The sequence below is a fragment of the Schistocerca americana genome, chromosome 9 (genome assembly GCF_021461395.2).
Source record: "Schistocerca americana isolate TAMUIC-IGC-003095 chromosome 9, iqSchAmer2.1, whole genome shotgun sequence".
Lineage (NCBI taxonomy): Eukaryota > Metazoa > Arthropoda > Insecta > Orthoptera > Acrididae > Schistocerca > Schistocerca americana.
The window spans coordinates 74242573-74262130 of record NC_060127.1 but is presented as its reverse complement, the minus strand read 5'-3'; positions in this window follow the sequence as shown (position 1 = coordinate 74262130).

Genomic DNA, 19558 nt, shown 5'->3' with positions numbered 1-19558 from the left:
TACTACTGTTGCTAAAATTGTAGGGTAGGTGGTAGCACAAACCAAAACAAGAAGAAAAATGTCGAGTAAACATGGGCTATAAAATGAATGCTTCGCTGCTGCGAAACATCTACTGAACAAGTGCTCATAGCTGTTAAGGTATGCATTTTAGAGCACAATGTTACTCGACATTTTCATCTTGTTTTACTCCATACTGCAGCTTCCGAAAGTTGCCTACTTGACAGTCTCAGCAACAACACTACAGATATACCGGGTGATCAAAAAGCCAGTATAAATTTGAAAACTGAATAAATCACGGAATAATGTAGATAGAGAGGTACAAATTGACACACATGCTTGCAATGACATGGGGTTTTATTAGAACCAAAAAAATACAAAAGTTCAAAAAATGTCAGACATATGGCGCTTCATCTGATCAGAATAGCAATAATTAGCATAACAAAGTAAGACAAAGCAAAGATGATGTTCTTTACAGGAAATGCTCAATATGTCCACCATCATTCCTCAACAATAGCTGTAATCGAGGAATAATATTGCGTACAGCACTGTAAAGCATGTTCGGAGCTATGGTGAGGCATTGGCGTCAGATGTTGTCTTTCAGCATCCCCAGGGATGTCGGTCGATCACGATACACTTGCGACTTCAGGTAACCCCAAAGCCAATAATCGCACGGACTGAGGTCTGGGGACCTGGGAGGCCAAGCATGACGAAAGTGGCGGCTGAGCACACGATCATTACCAAACGACGCGCGCAAGAGATCTTTCACGCGCCATCTGTCGGGCATTTGGGAACTTCGGTTTTTTTTCTGTTCTAGTAAAACCCCATGTCATTCCAAGTATGTGTGTCAATTTTTACCTCTTTATCTACATTATTCCGTGATTTATTAAGTTTTCAAATTTATACTGACTTTCTGATCACCAAGTACAAGTAATGCACTGTCCGAAGTATCGCAATAATTTTCACTTACAGCTTTTGTCTCGGTCGCTTCCGGGCCAGGCTCCCAAACTTTTACCACTCTCCATGATCACGGAATAGCCCTGTACAACACGATAGAGAAACGTATCCAAAACGATTTAATTAATATCGTCATTCCAGCGCGAACGAAGCATTTCATCAGGAACTTCCTCTGTGGTAAATGGAACGCGAGTTTAACTCCATGAAAAATTTCTTTGCGTTGATGTACCGCCCTTGGGCTTCTCTATGTCGCAACTCTGAAAAAAGTGGGCGAGGCAAGGGCGCGCTTCAGTTTGTTACTGCGGTGTGGCGGACGAAGCCCAAGGGGGCGAAATGGGCTAACCGTCAAATTAGGAAATTACATGCTTTAATACACACATCAAAATAATTTTGCATCACCCTGGTTCCCAGAATCCCTAAAGATAGACGTTAACTGTGGATATCGTATCACGGACACAGACCCTTTGACTGTTCAGAGATGTCACTAAACCCGCACATAGATATAAACAACCATGCGTGAGCAGCACCTATTAGACGGAGGGGGTCCGACAGCCGACCAGATCCAGTCATTCCGCCAGGAAGGCGGTACACGGCTCGTGTTGTCTGTAGTTCAGCCATGCCTTGGCGGTCAATACCGCGGATCGATCACGTTCGCATTGTTACTTTGTGCCAGTAGGGTCCCTCAAGAAGGGAAGTGTCCGGGCGTCTCGGAATGAACCAAGGCAATGTTGTTCGGACATAGGGGAGATATAGACAGGAAGTGTAGATGATATACCTCGATCAGGCCGCCCAAGGGCTTCTACTGCAGTGGATGACCCGCTACCTATGGATTATGGCTCGGAGGAACCCTGACAGCAGCGCCACCATGTTGAATTACGCATTTCATGCAGCCAGAGGACGTCGTGTCACGACTCAAACTGTGCTCAATAGGCTGCATGATGCTCATCTTCACTCCCGATGTCCATGGTGGGCTCCATCTTTGCAACCACGACTCCATGCAGCGCGGTACAGATGGGCCCAACAACATGCCGAATGGACCGCTCAGGATTGGCATCATGTTCTCTTCACTGATGAGTGTCGCATATGCCTTCAACCAGACAATCGTCGGAGACGTATTTGAAGGCAACCCGGCCAGGCTGAACGCCTTAGAATACTGTACAGCGAATGCAGCAAGGTGGAGGTTCCCTGATGTTTTGGGGTGCATTGTGTGGGGCTGACGTACGCCGCTGGTGGTCATGGAAGGCGCCTTAACCGCTGTACGATACGTGTATGCAATCCTCCGACCGATAGTGCAACCATATCGGCAGCATATTGGCGAGGCATCCGTCTTCATGGACGACAATTCGCGCCCCTGTCGTGCACATCTTATGAATGACTTCCTTCAGGATAACGACGCTCGACTAGAGTGGCCAGCATGTTCTCCAGACATGAACCCTCTCGAACATCCGGGGATAGATTGAAAAGGGCTGTTTATGGACGACGTGACCGACGAATCGCCTTTGAGGAGTGGGACAATCTGGACGAACAGTGCTTTGATGAACTTGTGGGTAGCATGCCACGACGAATACAGGCAAACGTCAGTGCAAGAGGATGTGCTACCACGTCTGAAGGTCTCGCTGTATGGTGGTACAACATGCAATTTGTGGTTTTCATGAGCAATAAAAAGGGCGGAGATGATGTTTATGTTGATCTCTATTTCAATTTTCTGTACCGGTTCCGGAACTCTCGGAACCGAGGTGATGCAAACCTTTTTTTGATGTGTGTACAACAGTTTACACGGGAACATGACTTTCCCTCAAGAAATTCACAGCGATCCGGCAGCCATTTATGCAAAACACTAGAATACAAACAGGATAATATTTGTAGGAAATGTGCAGGTGACTGAATGTCTGGGTATTCTCCCAAGAGAGAACTCATGTCCTGTTTTCAGTTACGTATCCATTCCGTTCAACTGCTCTCCCAATTTCTTTTTGACCTTTCTGTGTCAGAATTACGATGTTATCGACAAGCTTGAAAGTTTTTATTTTTATAACCCACATTTTAATTCTCTTGCCAAATTTCTTCTTGGCTTCCTTTATTGCTTGTTCAGTCTAGAGACTGGATAATGTCGGGGACAGACTTCAATATTCTGTCTCGCTTCTTTCTCCTCTACTACTTCTGTTTCTCCGTAGAGTCTGGTTACTGTACAGATTGTACATAACCTTTCGCTCCCTGTATTTTATCCTTACTGCCTAGAGAATTTCAGAGTTTATTCAAATCAACGTTGTCAAAAGCATTCTGTAAATTTAAGTATGATGTAAACGTAGATTTGCCTTTCGTTACTGTATGCTCCAAAATAAGTCACATAGGGTCAGTATTCCTTCTCGGCGTCTTACTTTTCGCCGGAACCGAAATACAATCCTGGAAATTGAAATAAGAACACCGTGAATTCATTGTCCCAGGAAGGGGAAACTTTATTGACACATTCCTGGGGTCAGATACATCACATGATCGCACTGACAGAACCACAGGCACATACACACAGGCAACAGAGCATGCACAATGTCGGCACTAGTACAGTGTATATCCACCTTTCGCAGCAATGCAGGCTGCTATTCTCCCATGGAGACGATCGTAGAGATGCTGGATGTAGTCCTGTGGAACGGCTTGCCATGCCATTTCCACCTGGCGCCTCAGTTGGACCAGCGTTCATCCAGTCCCAAACATGCTCAATAGGGGACAGATCCGGAGATCTTGCTGGCCAGGGTAGTTGACTTACACCTTCTAGAGCACGTTGGGTGGCACGGCATACATGCGGACGTGCATTGTTCTGTTGGAACAGCAAGTTCCCTTGCCGGTCTAGGAATGGTAGAACGATGGGTTCGATGACGGTTTGGATGTACCGTGCACTATTCAGTGTCCCCTCGACGATCACCAGTGGTGTACGGCCAGTGTAGGAGATCGCTCCCCACACCATGATGCCGGGTGTTGGCCCTGTGTGCCTCGGTCGTATGCAGTCCTGATTGTGGCGCTCACCTGCACGGCGCCAAACACGCATACGACCATCATTGGCACCAAGGCAGAAGCGACTCTCATCGCTGAAGACGACACGTCTCCATTCGTCCCTCCATTCACGCCTGTCGCGACACCACTGGAGGCGGGCTGCACGATGTTGGGGCGTGAGCGGAAGACGGCCTAACGGTGTGCGGGACCGTAGCCCAGCTTCATGGAGACGGTTGCGAATGGTCCTCGCCGATACCCCAGGAGCAACAGTGTCCCTAATTTGCTGGGAAGTGGCGGTGCGGTCCCCTACGGCACTGCGTAGGATCCTACGGTCTTGGCGTGCATCCGTGCGTCGCTGCGGTCCGGTCCCTGGTCGACGGGCACGTGCACCTTCCGCCGACCACTGGCGACAACATCGATGTACTGTGGAGACCTCACGCCCCACGTGTTGAGCAATTCGGCGGTACGTCCACCCGGCCTTCCGCATGCCCACTATACGCCCTCGCTCAAAGTCCGTCAACTGCACATACGGTTCACGTCCACGCTGCCGCGGCATGCTACCAGTGTTAAAGACTGCGATGGAGCTCCGTATGCCACGGCAAACTGGCTGACACTGACGGCGGCGGTGCACAAATGCTGCGCAGCTAGCGCCATTCGACGGCCAACACCGCGGTTCCTGGTGTGTCCGCTGTGCCGTGCGTGTGATCATTGCTTGTACAGCCCTCTCGCAGTGTCTGGAGCAAGTATGGTGGGTCTGACACACCGGTGTCAATGTGTTCTTTTTTCCATTTCCAGGAGTGTAGTTCAGCAATTTTCACGAACGTCAACATTTCCTTCTTTAGAATTAAATTGGAATTATTGCATTGCTCTTAATGTATACTGTATAAATTGATATCTTACTATTGCTATATTTTTGTTATGTATTTTTTTTAATATTATTATTTAGAGAACTTTCAGTGTGTTTAATGTATTCGTATGACGTCATTTAGGCGCACATGAGAGTAAGGAAGAGAAAACGGTTAAAACCGATACCGATATTTCAGTTGTGAATAACCGGTATTTTTCGGTATTTGTTTGGTCTCAGTTATAACAGGTGTTTTCTATTTTGTAGTAACACCCGAGTAAAAAACCGGAATATCAAATACCAACAGCAGAGTTGAAATTTTTCGTTTTTCAGCAAAACATTTTTTTTTAGAAAAAGTAGTACTTTCTGCTCATAAAAATTTGCGTTGGTTTGAAGTATTGCGTTATTGTATAAAATTGGAAAAGCGATCAAATAAAAATTGCGACACAAACGAGCAACAAAGACATGGTTTAAGAATTGGTACGGGGTTGCTGACACAGTACTGTCCCTGCTGCCGTGTGCCGTGTCTTAACGGGAGGTTTACTATCCTTCGATTCAAAAAATCGATTTTTTAAAAATTGCATTTTTGGATCCATAAAAGTTTTAGAATCCAACCATGTAACGGTTTTTCGGAATACGGAACGGAAACGTTTGTTATTCGCAGTTAAACAAAAAAAATGCACCTGCCCGAAATCGGCCTTTTTCACGCACCATTTTCTTTCGGAGGACGAGTTATTGTGCCGGTGCTTTGGAGGAAACACACAAAATTCAAATTAAAGTTTGAACTAGTGTGTTTGGAAGTTAGCCCCCAAGCATTTACATTCTGGTGCAAAAACTGTGGAGACTGCGACTTTCCTGGCAGTGAGCAGCTTCAACGATGGGTATTCAGCAATTCTGAAGACCATGACAACGATGGACGTCACCCTGGGACTCTATTCGACGCAGTTCGCCAAGCATTCGGACGACCACCGGATTCCAGCGGCCGAAAACCGCTTATCACCGGCCGTACGAGCGGCTCTGGAGCAGCGCAGGATGACACAGATCGAGCAGAAAGGCCTCTGTGAGGAAAAGGAAGGACTAGTTTATCGATGCGGAATACCAGATTGAACGTATGTTGCATAATATTGTATTTATATGTAGTCAAACCTTCAACCGCGTTTTTCTCGTTTTTTTTTTTTTTTTTTTTTTTTTTTTTGTTTTTTTCGCGCGGTGTGGTAACATCATATCTACTGAACCGATTGGCATGATTCTTTGTTTCCGATGAAGCTAACTAAATTGTCTAGGAGTTGTACCACTGTTATTCCGATCCATCAACTATCAATATTTTTCCTTGGCCGACGAAGTAGAAAAATCGATGTAAAAATCCTTTTTTTTCACACGGCCGCCATTTTGTTTCCTATGGTCCAGGTAACTTCAGCAAGGTACAGCTCCTAAAGACTCTTATATATTTCGCTAACGTCAACTCAGTTTTGATTTCAGACGACCCGGCTGACCTGTGACATACCGCGCGTGGAGGTCTACATCGAAATTTTGTTTCGTTCCGACGGTACTTCCGCCTTTGCTCTTCGACATTTACGGTCGAAAAAATTCCTGTTTGTACAAGAAATATCAACAAACATATTGACCAAATATGAAATCGGTATCTATCCCGAGAAAAAAATTCTCAAAGAACCTGCTTTTTTCGGGCCAAGGAAGGTAAACCTCCCCTTAAGTACGCGTGTACGTGTTGTGTGCAAGAGTTGGCCCCACCTGGTCTATACGGTAGTTTATCGCTGTCGTTGCTGGACACCCATTGTGTTGCAGAATGTCACCAACCCTAGTCTAGAAATATTTTTACGATGTGACGTAGCAATGAAGTTCAATACTTTATTTTCTTTAAAAGAGTAAGTATGTGCCTACCATTTTTATGACATAATAAAAGGAGGGAGGAAATTATGGTAAGAGTAATAAGTTAAAATTAATAAATTAAAAACTCAGTAATTCGTTCATAGCATACAACCAAAAATAGAAAATAGCTGATCAGCTGCCTGTGTCTACATAATATGCCTTTATCTGCTTGTCGTCCTTGGAAATGAACAAATTAACACGAAAAACAGACTTCTCCAAACTCAGTTTTCATCCTTCACCACTGACTATTCGTAACGCCGAAATGGTGGCATGGTCCTCGATTACAGTATGATTTTTGAGCAGAGTTTCAATAGTGGTATGATCCTCGATTACAACCTGATTTTTGAGCAGAGTTTCAAAAATTGGAACAAATAGTGTAAGTAGGCTGTTCAGGTTTTAATGTTAGTAACGCCACATAGCGCTCTATATGAAAATCACTGACTGTGCTGTGTGCAGTCTGTGGCTGGCTGGCATTGTTGCAATATTCGCCATTGTAGTGTTGGGCAATTGGATGTGAACAGCGCGTAGCGTTGCGCACAGAGTTGCCAATTTAGCGACTTTGTCGCTAGAAATGGCGACTTTTGCCTTCGTCTTAGCGACAAAAAATACTTTTTAGCGACAAAAATTATTTAGCGACTTACCTGGCGACATTTGGAGTACTGAAGACTCAAAAGTATTTTGGCCCAGTATTTTCATTAACAAAACTAAGATTTTAACTATAGAAATTGTCTGAGTCAAGTTTGTCTGAAGAAATTAAAGTTTATTTGAAGAAGAGATGCATTCAGTTTAGCCTGAAACTCATCAAAGAAATTCAACAAAGACTGCCAAGTAAAGTTACGACCCTGAAAAAAATGTCAATGCTGAGTGTTGAAGAAACACTAAAAGTGAATAAAAATAATGCTGTAGCGGATGTAGCCAAAGAACTGGGTTTTAGTAACGATTTCATAGACTGTATGTTGCAAGAATGGCATAATATCAACTTCATTAGGTGGAATAACACTACTAACACTGTTTTATTTTGGAGTGAGGTTTTGCAGTATGAAAATACCGCAGGGGAGAATCCTTTTGCTTTGATTTCACAGATAGCAATGACTGTTCTATGCCTACCGCATTCAAATGCAGAAGCGGAAAGCGTATTCAGTTCTATGAACATTATACAAACTAAACAACGTAACAGATTATCGTTAAAGACAATTAATGCTTTGATCATACTGAGAGACTAGCTGAAGAAACAAAATATAGATTGTGCATCTTTTGACATACCGTCAGACGTATTGGAGCTTTTTGGAACGAACAAAAGTTACTCTTTTGCGACAAAACCACTCGATCCGCAACATCATCTTTTGAGCGACGTTCAACCCTCTACATCAACTACAGTTCTGTCAGAGCATGAAACAGAAGTGTTATTCGATCTTCTGAGTGACGACGATCAATAACAGACATACCGGTATGTATATATTTTGTAACTTAATTTGTTTTCTTGCTTTCTTTTGGTACAAATATAGTTGAATATTTCTAGTATATTTGACTACTATGATTGAAACAACAATTTATGTGTTGCGTCAATTATGATAACTAGTTTAATTAAACGTTAGTGTATTTTATATATATGTTGTTGCAAGTGATGCGTCATTTAATTAAGACAATATAGCAATTACGTCTGAGAGTTTTTATTAATATTTTATTCTCCCCACCCAACTGGCTTATTGCACCATTCACAGCACGAAATTTTCAGTACACCCCTAGTAAAATCAGTTTTAGCGACTTTATAGCGACTTTTGATATTGAATCTAGCGACTCGGGTTTTTTAGAGTTGGCATCACTGGTTGCGCAGTTGGAGGTGAGCCGCCAGCAGTGGGGGATGTGGGGGGAGAGATGGCGGAGTTTTGAGAGCGGACGATCTGGACGTGTGTCCATCAGAAAGAGTAAATTTGTAATATTGGATATCATGAACTGATATATATATATATATATATATATATATATATATATATATATATATATTATTTAGCTGGCAGTATTGGCGCTCGCTGTTTTGCAGTAGGTCGAGTAGCGAAGATTTTTGTGAGGTAAGGGATTCATGAAAGGTATAGGTTATTGTTAGTCAGGGCCATTCTTTTGTAGGAATTATTGAAAGTCAGATTGCGTTGCGCTAAAAATATTGTGTGTCAGTGCAGTGTTGATCAGAATAAGTAAAGAGAGAAATGTCCGAGTACGTTCACTTCTGCTCAGCTGTTTGAAAATCAACTAACGTAACAGGTTTAATCAGTACAGTAATTGATAAATTTTTCTAAGGGGACGTTTCAATAGGACAGTACTGGTGGTTTTTGTAGTATTCTACTACTTATCACTTTTTGAGAAAAGCAACAAACAGCGTATAAAGTTTTCTTATATTTGCTTATTTAATTTAATAGTTTAATTCTGTGAACCTTGAAACTAAGACAGTCAAAGCTTTCAGTCTTTGTTCGATTTCAACGTTTATTGCAGGGAATAATAGGAATAAAAAACCGGTATCGGTTGTTTCAGAAACTAGTTGTTTTGAACGCTTTTAACACTTAGATTAAACTGGCCTGCGAAAAAAAAACACAATATAAAAAACAGGTTTTTTCACTAATAGCGCCATCCGCACAGGATAGTAGGTTGCCATAATGCAATAATCAAATTGTCCTTTCTTACATTCACTGCGTCCCTCTATTAGGTTGGAACATGACTCACAGCCTAGCGTGTGAGCGGGACCTGAAAGAAGAACAAAGATGTTTGTTTATCAAGCGGACACAAACACAGAGTTTGTAGCGGGAGAAAAAAAGATGAAAGAAGAAGCGCGGGTCGGCATAACAAGCGAGCTGCATTCGAAGCGGGCAGTGACATCATGTGCAACGTCATCGTGACGTAACGCCCGATGTCAGGTTGGAAAGCGGAGAGCCGCATCTGAAACACAGGGAGCCGTGTGTGCATTGGGCTACCGACGCAAGCGGCTGAAGCACAGGGCGTTTCGAAAGTCTGCAGAGCGGGCCGTGTTTGTCTGCGCACACACACACACACACACACACACACACACACACACACACACAGGGAAAGACAGAGAGGGAGAGAGAGATAGGAACATGGTCGTGTTCTTGTTAAGCGGGCTGGCTTAAATAAAAACTGGCCTTCTTTGAAAGTGCGGTGGGCACGGGAGCTGCGTGTGTGTCTGTGTTGGTTTGTCACGATGCATTGCGCAGTTTAGTTTATACATGCACGAGTCCCGACATACGTCCGAGACTGCCTCGTTGCACAATGTCAGTTCTGATTCCCAGGGGTCCGCAGCTCGTGGCCGTGCGGTAGCGTTCTCGCTTCCCGCGCCCGGGTTCCCGAGTTCGATTCCCGGCGGGGTCAAGGATTTTCTCTGCCTCGTGATGACTGGGTGTTGTGTGATGACCTTAGGTTAGTTAGGATTAAGTAGTTCTAAGTTCTAGGGGACTGATTACCATTGATGTTAAGTCCTATAGTGCTTTGAACTGTTTGATTCCCAGGGCAGCTTGGAAGCCACTCGTGTTGTATGGAGAAACGTGTGTGTTTGGCGTACCCGCGGCTAATTAAACTGCGATGTTCTTCGGAGCAATAAGATTCTCTCACAGAATCGGCACGAATTCGTACGTGACACCTCGCAAGCGACTGTGTTAAGTATTCATTGGGGTACGTCAAATATATTCCCCAAAAGATGCAAATTGTAACCCTCAAATACTACATAGAGGGAGCCTAACACTTCCCATGAAAAAGATATTTCAGGATTAACAACACGGTCGATTTCAGTAAATAATGTCCGCATCCACGCAACCTGCTTACCACTCGTCTTGTAAAACTGTTTAATGCTCTTCCCGAAAGTAATGCCTCTAATTTTTTTGTGGTGACTTTGGATGTCAGTGCCAGATGTCGTTCGTGTAGTACTAATGCTTGAACCTTCCTCTTTCATTTCCAGGTGGTTCAGTTGTGCTTCTGTCGTTCGTGCCTGCAGAGGAGTGCTCCAAACTGGAGTATGATATGGACGCACGTATAAAAGAGCGATGTGTGATTGAAATCCATCGTCACGTGCTAAAGGTGTATGGGGCAATACAGTAGACGTGAGGAATGGGAGGCGATGGGTACGGCGTTTTCAAGGTTGTGAAAAGAGTGTGCATGAGAAGCCACCGCCCGCTGCCATCCCTCGCAATGAAGAGCGTCTTGATCAGAGATTTAAAACTTTCCCGGCGTACAAATGGTTCCACAAAATTTCGGGCGAACTGCCGGATGTATGAATGCAGAGTCTCGCGCCGATAACATTGAATAAAATGTTCTCTGGTTTCCAACCGCGTCAATTGCTTAAAACTACACGAGCTTTCGGCCAAGCACTCCTTGGCCATTGTCAAGTGACTGCCAGTGGGCTGTTGGTGCGCCCTTACATACGCTAGCTGCCGGCTGTGACGTCAGTGATGCCCGTGACATTGCCATATATGGGCATGTTTTGAGTCGGCGTTCGGCGTGCCCTCTTCAACCACGCGATCGTTGGATCCCACGCAGCGGTGAGCTGCTATTCAGGGTGTTTGCGGTAATTTTTATTTCAATAGCTTGCTTTATTAAACTGTCCCAGAAGCCGTTAGTGCGAGCCACGACAGAGGTATCGTCAAATTTTATGTGATGACCGTTTTCTAGCGCATGCTCAGCTAACGCAAATGTCTCTGGACAGCGTAGGCGATAATACCTCTCATGTTCTTTCCTGCGTTGTTCCACAGTGCGCACTGTTTGTCCGATGTATTTCTGGCCACACTCACAAGGTATTTCGTAAACTCCATGTGTTCTGAGACCTACTGCGTCTTTAACTGGTCTCAGTAATTGACAGATTTTCGTTGGAGGCCTGAAGATTGATTTGATCTTGTGTCTTTTCAACGGGCGGCTTATCTTTCCCGACACAGAGCCACAGAATGGAAGCAAAGCAAGTTTCTTTTCTTGCTCTTCCGCGGTGGTCTTATTCCGATATTTCCCAGAAATCACTCCTTTCACTTGATGGGCGCTGTAGCCGTTATTCCTGAAAACCTTGCGAAGGTGGCTCAGTTCATGGGGCAGGTTATCGTCGTCTGATATCACTCTTGCACGATGCACCAATGTTCGTAATACTGTGCGCTTCTGTGCTGGATGATGATAGCTGGTGACGTGCAGGCACAGGTCTGTGTTGGTGGGTTTTCTATAGACGCTGTGGCCAAGGCAACCATTTCGTTTACGGTGGACAAGGACGTCGAGGAAATGCAGTGCATTATCTTTTTTCACCTCCATGGTGAACTGGATATTACTGTTGATGCCAATGAGGTGTTCCAAAAACTTGTCTAGTTTCTGGCGTCCGTGTGGCGAAATGACGAACGTGTCGTCAACGTATCGAAAGAAACACTTCGGCTTCAATGGCGCAGTATCTATGGCAATATCCTCAAAATTCTCCACGAAGAGGTTTGCAACAACTGGAGCCGACGGGCTACCCATTGCTACGCCGTCTGTCTGACCGTAATATAATACATTGGAACAACCGAAATAAAATATTCAAACGTATCTACGTTCTGTATTTTAATTTAAAAAACCTACCTGTTACCAAGTGTTCGTCTAAAATTGTGAGCCATATGTTTGTGACTATTACAGCGCCATCTATCATAAAGCAAAAAAAGTGGTCCAACTAAAACAGTCATATTTCTTTACGTGCTACACGAATATGTAATAAAAAATGGGGGTTCTTATTTAAAAAATAATGCAGTTGACATCCGTGTGACCTATGGCAGCGCCATGTAGCGGGCCAACCATAATGCCATCTGGTTTCCCCATTCAAGCTAGACGAGTTTCGTTCTTTGTAGTTTTTTCGTTTGACGCTTATTTCGTGATATATTTGGCCTGGTCACTATCATTAGACCACCCTCTATAGGACATCGAGACCCGACGAATCGTATGTAATCACTCTGTTTTGTTTTGTGACCTTATTTGTATCGGCTGCTTGAAAGATGTATGCATCGCGCGGTGTAGCCGCACGGTATGAGGCGCCTTGCCACGGTTCGCCCGGATCCCCAACGCCGGAGGTTCGAATCCTCCTGTGTGTGTGGGTGTGTGTGTTGTCCTTACCGTAAGTCAGTTTATGTTGGGTTAATTAGTGTGTAAGCCTAGGGACCGATGACCTCAACTGTTTCATCCCAAACGACCTTAGCACAAAAAATAAGAAAAAAGTGGATGCTGACGTCTTTCCTGTCTGTCTGTTGCAGGTGAGCAAGTAACAACGTACTGCCGCTACGGCTGTCGGTCAGCGATTCCTGTCGCTCTTCACGAGGTAGGCCACCCTCGCGGCGGGCCACGTCTGGCAGCGTCGTCCCAGCTATGACGGGCAAAGCCGGAAGCCGCTCCAGACCAGACGAGACCAGGGCAGCGCGGCTGTCCCACCGCCGACCGGGCGCCGTGATGGATGAGCCGTCAGGAGCGGCCGCCATCAGCCCGCCCTGTGACGTCACCACGCAGAGGCCAAGCGGGCACGGGCGCGGGCGAGGGCGGCCGTGCCAATCACAGCCACCAGTATACGTGCCCCCCCCCCCCCCCCTCTGCTCCCTCCCAGCCACCGACGATAGACTGCTCCCGCTTCTGTCGTTCTGGGTAATACGTCGTGTCGACAAAAAGAAAGAAAAAGCACACGTCATCAGCAAGAGCCGTATGCGTGCTTCGATACTAGCGATCGGACGGACTCCACAATTCTGGATACGGTGGAGCGCTCGATACCGTATCGAGGTGGAGAAAATTTATGAAAATCGACGTTATTTGGCTTTGCTTATCACCATCTTTGGATACTGGCGTGGCTTACATCCCAACAGCTATATCTCGGTAACTGTGGCTGGGCAAACGACCGTTAATAAACCAAGTTAAGAAACTGTCTGGCAGATTAAAACTGTGTGCCGGACCGAGACTCGAACTCTGGACCTTTGCCTTTCGCGGGCAAGTGGTGGAACTCGAACTCTAGTAGAGCACTTGGCGGCGAAAGGCAAAGGTCCCGAGTTCGAGTCTCGGTCCGGCACACAGTTTTAATCTGCCAGAAAGTTTCATATCAGCGCACACTCCGCTGCAGAGTGAAAATCTCGTTCTGGAAAACAAGTTAACTTTTCGAATAAGAAAAACCTTTTAAGTTAAATTAAAAAAAAGACATTAACTGGTTCTTTAACTTCCGTTAAGTTTCTTTGAGCTGGCTGATTTGGGAGACGGGACCAAACAGCGACGTCATCAGTGCCATAGGATTGGGAAGAGAAGTCGGCTGTGCTCTTTCAAAAGAGCTATCCCAGCATTTGCCTGAAGCGATTTATGGAAATGATGGAAAACCTAAATCATGATGGTAGGTTGCGGGTTTGAACCGTCGTCCTTCTGAATGCCGAGTCCATTATGCTAACCACTGCGCCGCCTCGTTCGGTTTACCTTCTGTGAGTCCGTTAATCCTTAGTTAGGCACCTACTATTTACGGAAAAAAATGACGAGCTGCCAACGGAAACGACCTTCTGATAAGTTCGGGTCCTGAATGTGTGTGTGTGTGTGTGTGTGTGTGTGTGTGTGTGTGACTACGCCGAGGTACGGGCGATTGATGTAAACAATGGAGTGCGACCGAGATTACATAGGTGTGGGCTGTTTATTGTTATTTGTTTATTGAGTTCGCCGTAAGTGCTGACTTTTGTTGCTGGATCGACTGTGGAAACTAAATCATGGTATCGGGTTCTCCATTTACAATTAATGAAATTTCGTGGACGCATTTAAGTGAGTACGTTAACTTTATATCCAGATCAGGAGAGCAAATATTTGTAAACTGAACTTGCTTAAAAAATCAACAATTAGGGCTCACACTTTGAGCCTCCTTAACAATTTGAAACAAAGACAATTGAAGAAACTGTACTTTTATTTGAAGAATATAAAGGCATGGGGTCTTGTGAATTTGCATGGTTTTAGTCATTGTCATATTAAGTGCCATAGATCAAAGGTTTGGATCTCCATTACACGATGAAGAATGCTAACTTGCTGCTGCCTTTCATTCAAAGCTCCGGCTAACATTCCTGGAAATGTATGATAACCGTCGAGTGGAAGTAAGAAAACGAATGGAAGATGTTGTAGACGAGTCTTTGACGCACGAAGCCGCAGAAGGTACAAAGGACAGAGATACTTTAAATGGCGGTGGTGGAAGCAGCAACAATGAAGACGAAGAGGAAGATTTTTCTCTACATCTGTCGCTGAGTCTAAAGAGAAGCCCCGTAGCAACACATCTGCAAAATGTAAAGACCAGAGTCGGGTCGAAACGTGGCTGGACACGAAATCGAAAGACCCATTTCTTGGGGAATAGGTTTTTGGAAATCTATTTCTTAAATATAGTACCCATATACCCTCATACGCTACTATCGAATGACTTTTTCCTGTACGCAAATACGTTGTGTCTCCTACACGAGTCTCGTTCTCGTTTGAAAACTTTAACATGTTTATGTTCAACAAGGGAAATATGCACCTTTATCAGATGCTCTCTGATTCTCCCGTATTTCGATAGTTCCTTCATTTAACATTGACAAATAATAATAAAACAAAACTAGTAACTGATTAAACTCTTCATCTAAAGTTTTTCGATGTATTATCTAAACTTCCCAAACCAAAACATGTTTTTAAGCAACGGTAATACGTATGGCTCAGTTGCTCACTTAACCCACAAGTTACCATGATACTGCGCATAATCTTCATATATTACATAAAGTGGACAATGGACACCAAATGGACTTACATGAAGGATTAGAAATATTCAATCAAAGTTACTAAATAAGGAACTGAAAAGTAATAATATAAATTTCTTTAAAAACTTCTTCAATGTTGAATGCCTACTTCACTGAAAAAAGAAAAAATCGTGCTGATAATGCCTACTTCACTGAAAAAAGAAAAAATCGTGCTGATAAAATATTTGTAACAAGTGGCTCTTTCAAAACACAGTGGAGAGATAAAGAAACTGGTACACCTGCCTAATATCGTGTAGTACCCTCGCGAGCCGCAGTAGTAGTGATGGAAATGGAAATGCCGTGTGACTAGGGCCTCCCGTCGGGTAGACGGCTCGCCTGGTGCAAGTCTTTCGATTTGACGCCACTTCGGCGACTTGCGTGTCGATGGGGATGAAATGATGATGAGAGACACACAACACCCAGTCATCGCGAGGCAGAGAAAATCCCTGGCCCCGCCGGGAAACTCCGGCCGCGGTGGTCTAGCGGTTCTAGGCGCGCAGTCCGGAACCGCGCGACTGCTACGGTCGCAGGTTCGAATCCTGCCTCGGGCATGGATGTGTGTGATGTCCTTAGGTTAGTTAGGTTTCAAATGGTTCAAATGGCTCTGAGCACTATGGGACTTAACATCTATGGTCATCAGTCCCCTAGAACTTAGAACTACTTAAACCTAACTAACCTAAGGACATCACACAACACCCAGCCATCACGAGGCAGAGAAAATCCCTGACCCCGCCGGGAATCGAACCCGGGAACCCGGGCGTGGGAAGTGAGAACGCTACCGCACGACCACGAGATGCGGACAGTAGTAGTGATGTAGTGGTGGAGGGAACTGACAACATGAATGTTACAGGGCTGTCCATAAACCGCAAGAGTACGAGGGGGTGGAGATCTCTCCCGAACAGCACGCTGCAAGGCTTCCCAGATATGCTCAATGTTCATGTCTGGGGAGTTTGGTGGCCAGCGGAAGTGTTTAAACTCAGAAGAGTGTTTTTGGAGCCACTCTGTAGCATTTATGGATGTGTGGGGCGTCGCATTGTCCTGATGGAATTGCCCAAGATCGTCGGAGTGCACAGTGGACACGAATGGATGCAGGTGATCAGAAAGCCGGCCGGAGTGGCCGAGCGGTTCTAGGCGCTACAGACTGGAACCGCGCAACCGCTACGGTCGCAGGTTCGAATCGTGCCTCGGGCATGGATGTGTGTGATAGGTTAGTTAGGTTTAATTAGTTCTAAGTTCTAGGGGACTGATGACCTGAGAAGTTAAGTCCCATAGTGCTCAGAGCCAATTTTAGGTGATCAGAAAAGATGCCTACGTACGTGTCACATGTCAAATTCGTATCTAGACGTATCAGGGGCTCCATATCACACTCCCCACAACATTAAAGAGCCTCCACTAGCTTGAACAGTCCTCTGATGACATGCAGGGTCCACGTCCATCTGCTCAATACAATTCGAAACGAGACGCGTCCGACCAGGAAGCATGTGTCCAGTCATCAACAGTACAGTGTCGGTGTTGACGGACGCCGGCGAGGCGTAAAGCGTTGTTTCGTGCAGTCATCAAGGATACACCAGTGGGCCTTCAGTGTCAAGCCCATATCGACGATATTTCGTTGAATGGCTTTCACGCTGAAGTTTTTTGATGGTCCAGCATTGAAATCTGCAGCTATTTGCAGAAAGGGTTGCACTTCTGTCACATTGATCGGTTGTCTTCAGTCGTCGTTGGTCCCGTTCTTGCAGGATCTTTTACCGGCCGCAGCCATGGCGATGTTTCGTCGGATGCCTGATACTTACGGTACTCTCGCGAAATGGTCGTAGGGGATATCCACAGTTCATCGCTACATTGGAGATGCCCCATCGCTCATGCGCCAACTACAACACCACGTTCAAACTCACTTAAATCTTGATAACCGTCCATTGCAGAGCAGTATCCGATCTAACAACTGCGCCACACACTTGTCTCATATACGCGTTGCCGACCGCAGCGCCGTATTCTGCCTGTCTGCATCTCTCTGTATTTGAATACGCGTGCCTATAATAGTTTGTTTGGCACTTCAGTATACATTATTTCATAAAAATCTTACAACACATTTACACCACTCAAATAACATTCGTATAACATTGATAAAGTTAATTGAGAATACCTTGGTAGAAATTCATAGCAAAGAATTCTTTCTTGACGGTTATAAAGACTGGGCTCTGCAGGGAGAAGTGGTTTGAAAGTTCCTGGAAATGCTAGATCTGCAGTGTACAAAGTAAAACACTATTTTTTTATTCGAGTAATCACTTAAAAATGCAATCCCAGCCCAGACATTAGACGACATTCTGCGTATAAAAAGGATGGTTGGAGTTAAATATCCCGTTTGTATCGATATCAAATTTGCAAGGCATGTCTACAGCGAAAATCGGCATCAGTTAAAAAAAAAGGTTGTTCTGCCATCCATCAAAAGAATGTGTTGGTCGCTGGCCGAGAATCCTACAGTTACTTGGGACCCTTTTGCAATCTGTATTCGTTATGGGGGTCTGGTGTTTGAATCTGTTGAATCTCCTACTGCATGCTAGAATGGTACTATACCAACTGAGCCGACCCGCACCTCTGCATGAACTGTTATAGCACTTTTTCTTGTACAAACATCCTTACAATACATCAAAACTGAAGTTTAATGTGTGGCGTCTGGTGTGTGTGTGTGTGTGTGTGTGTGTGTGTGTGTGTGTGAGTGTGTGTGTGTGTGTGTTTGTGTGTGTGTATGTGTGCGCGCGCAATAAGGATCGGCATGGAGAGTCTATCTACGATGGACATATTTTAACTGCTCGCCGATTATGTTGTCATATGAACTGTTATAGCACATTTTCATGTACAATGCCAGTATTCCATAACTTAGAGTCTGACGTCATAGAAAATGTTCCAGTATTTCAAGCCTGGGACAGTATGCCAGAATTCTACACTATTATAAACAGTCCGACAGGTCTGAACTGGATTGTGACGTCATAGAGCTAGTTCCAGCATTCCAAATCTTGGATTCTCACTGCTAGTCGAGCCCTTTTGCTATTCCATCAGCATATGCAGAAACTAGAGAACGAATATGTGGCTGTACCAAGTAACTTTAAGCATTCACTAGTGGTGAAACTGTGCGACTATTAATCTGAAATATGAATCAGGAAGTGTTTGGTGGTCATATCTCAAATGCTCTTCGATTATGTTTTCAAGTGTTTGTTGGAGCACAAAGTTAGCGATATTGAAGTGCGTGTGTGATTCCGGATTCTGATGCGAAGTCCCTTCTTCACCCGTTATGAGGAGGAGGAGATTAGTGTTTAACGTCCCGTCGACAACGAGGTCATTAGAGACGGAGCGCAAGCTCGGGTGAGGGAAGGATGGGGAATGAAATCGGCCGTGCCCTTTCAAAGGAACCATCCCGGCATTTGCCTGAAGCGATTTAGGGAAATCACGGAAAACCTAAATCAGGATGGCCGGAGACGGGATTGAACCGTCGTCCTCCCGAATGCGAGTCCAGTGTGCTAACCACTGCGCCACCTCGCTCGGTCACCCGTTATGAAATACAAGACATGTGGCCAACCATCAGCTGTGTAATGGATCGATGACAAAGATATTTCATGCCTGATTGGGCACGAACCTGGATTTTCTGCTTATTGCGAGCAATCGCCTTACCATGTGGCTGTCCGAGCATGACTCACAGCGAGACCCAAACTCCCATACGCCGTCAGCCATGTGTCCACAACCTGTTCTCCAACATCCAATATGTCTGTTCCCACACAGGGCAGACACCTTACTTGAAAGTCGCTTGCCGGTGTCGGCCAATAAATACGGTATTGCACTGATCGTGTTATTCCGAATTACTATGCAAACTTCCTTCAGACATGCATATACACTCCTGGAAATTGAAATAAGAACACCGTGAATTCATTGTCCCAGGAAGGGGAAACTTTATTGACACATTCCTGGGGTCAGATACATCGCATGATCACACTGACAGAACCACAGGCACATAGCCACAGGCAACAGAGCATGCACAATGTCGGCACTAGTACAGTGTATATCCACCTTTCGCAGCAACGCAGGTTGCTATTCTCCCATGGAGACGATCGTAGAGATGCTGGATGTAGTCCTGTGGAAC